Source organism: Penaeus chinensis, chromosome 34 (assembly GCF_019202785.1).
Source record: "Penaeus chinensis breed Huanghai No. 1 chromosome 34, ASM1920278v2, whole genome shotgun sequence".
Taxonomy (NCBI): Eukaryota; Metazoa; Arthropoda; class Malacostraca; order Decapoda; family Penaeidae; genus Penaeus; species Penaeus chinensis.
In genome coordinates, this window is record NC_061852.1 from 21,659,426 (window position 1) to 21,661,925 (window position 2,500).

Below are 2,500 nucleotides of genomic sequence, written 5' to 3' on the forward strand. Positions count from 1 at the left end.
CCTTAGGGAATGTATTTTAAAAAATGGGGGAGGGGAGGCAACCATGCATTTAAATTTTGCAATGCGTTTTTTTGCATTCATAGTCACTGAAAAGATACAGACCTAAATATATCAAATAGGGAGAAACAAACCTAAAATACATTCCGTTTTACGCGAGTATTCCCTAAACAATGCAAGGACCGAACCCGCAGAACAAAGAGTAAACTGACTGATCGCTTAGGCAAGTATGTCCTCCCAAATTCAAATTAATGTCATCAGGCCTACGTTTTCCTACTGGTTTGGTCGAGACTTTTGGAGGAAAAACTGAGCTATCGTTGTTTTATGAAAAAAAAACATGAAAAATTCTACCCACTCCCTACTTCTCATTCCAGCACACACACGCGCGCCAATAAGGCAAAAAAAAATGCTACCATATCTCCTGTCTGTTCACAATGGCGCCGAAACGCTAATCAGAAGAAAGGAACCGCGACTGGGAATCACTCACCTCTGATAAGAGTCCTTAGGTCGACTATTATCTGCTCTTGGCCTGGGAGACCACCAGGCAATGTAGCTCCTTTACTGATAAGAGGTTGTACGACACTATCCACACAGCGAAACGTTCGTACGTCCGGCAGCGGGGGCGGTGGAGTCCTGGCCGCAAATTCTATCAACAGGACTGGCGGACTCAGGTGTAACGTATGCAAGATCCTCTGGTCCTGCTGAGTTGCTCCCTCGTTGCAAGCTAGGTCCTTGGTCGTGCTCTCATGATGCGTTCACACTCGGTTGGTACACGGTAAACACACGCGAGGGGGGTAGGGGGCGAGGGGAAAGGGGGGAGTGCGGGGGCTGGTGCTTTTTTGAGGTGTGGGTCCCTGCTTTGAAACCCCCGACGACACTGAAGGAGCGCCCTTCCGAACACCGCGCGGATGGGGCAGCGGAGCCCAGACGTCAGTGCGACAGGATCAGTAACTCGACATGGCTTTTTTCCGGCGTCAGCGCACCAGCCGCGAACACTAGCGCACGCACGGGCAGGACGAGTGACCGTGTGAGTGAAAGACGGAGGGCGGGAGGGAAAGGTATGAGGGAGGGAGAGCGAATGAGTGAGAGTGAGAGGTAGCGGCGTGTGGAGAATAAGGAGGAGGGGGGCACGGGGGGAGGAGGGGGGACTCGTGAAGGAAGGGGTGTGGGGGAGGAGGAGGAGGAGGAGGAAGAAGATGGGGGGTTAGGGTCGACGGGCAACCTCGGTGCTGGGAGGAGGAGGAGGAGGAGGAGACGGCCGGCGCGTTGCGTGGATGACTTCTCTCCACTGCAAGGGATTCTAAGAGCCAAGGTTATATACACCGGCCTTAAACCACCAATGGAAGCAGGCGGTCGCCACACCTCCGCGGCCCGAGCGAGCGGACGAGGAGGAGGAGACTGTGTTAGCGCGCTTGCTTCTTGCTCTCCCTCTTCTTCGCTCTTTCTTGTCACGGAAACAAAAGGACGAAGGCCGGGAGAAACAGTGAAACAAAGTCGCTAAAAAAACACACACACGAAAGATCGGGACACTCGCTCGCAACAAATAAAAACGGGGGGGGAGTAAGTTCGTATGCACCGCCGCCACTCCCGGAGGTCGTCGTTGGTGAGCGAGAGAGTGAGCGAGAGAGATCGCACGCCCGCTGCTCGAGACGGATTGTTCACTCAGCACTCACTGGTCAGAGAAAAGCAGAGCTGGACGAGACGACACAACACTAAATACAGGTTCCCGCGAGGTGTTTGGGGGAGTGGGGTAGGGGGGAGGAGAGGAGAGGAGGGAGGGGATGAGGGTAGATAGGGAGAGTGGAGGGGGAGTGGGGGAGCTAGTAGGACTGGGGGGAGGGGATAAGGAGCTGTGTATTTGGCGAAGGGGGCGATGGGGGGGGGGAGGAAGGGGGGAGATGATTGCCCCTGATGAGTGTGGTTTTGGAAACGTGTTAACATTTATGCCTCGAATTTGTCGGTGTGCTGTCATATGCGAAATGTACAATCATCTGCATTTTGAACAATGGGGCGGCCTTTCTCACTAAGCCTGATGAATATGACAAACATGAACGCCTAACGATAATTTCCTAAATAATTATTATATTCACAAGAAATGAGAAGACGAGTTTAACCTTCAATGAATTAATATATCAATTAATGAATAAAGCAAAATTATGCATCTGCGAGATATAACAGAGCACATATAGAAAGACATATGGGTAGATTTATTGATAGATGAATAGATAGATAGATAAGTATATAGATAGAAGGACAGATAAACAGATTAATAGATCCATCGAAACATACATAGTTAGAAAGAGATGTATAGACCCAAACAAATTGAGAAATAGATACATAAATAAATATAGACCAAGAGAGAGGGATAGCTAAAGCGATAGAGATATAAGTAGACATCAACGTAGATGGATAGTGCTTAGACAGAGACAAAGACAAAGGACTACTCGATGCTACCCCGGCCAGTCCTACCTCCTCACCTGCTACGCCCTCTTCCCTTCCCCTC

At 50.2% G+C, this 2,500-nt stretch overlaps 1 protein-coding gene across 1 annotated transcript in view; it reads right to left on the bottom strand.

Moving 5' to 3' along the window:
- The window catches only part of LOC125043553 (innexin inx2-like), a 9,924-nt gene extending 8,767 nt beyond the window's left edge, over nt 1–1,157 (bottom strand). The window contains exon 1 of the mRNA XM_047639726.1: nt 485–1,157. The gene's annotated coding sequence lies outside the window, so the exon portion shown is untranslated. The remainder of the gene's footprint in view (nt 1–484) is intronic.
- Nucleotides 1,158–2,500: the final 1,343 nt, after the last annotated feature.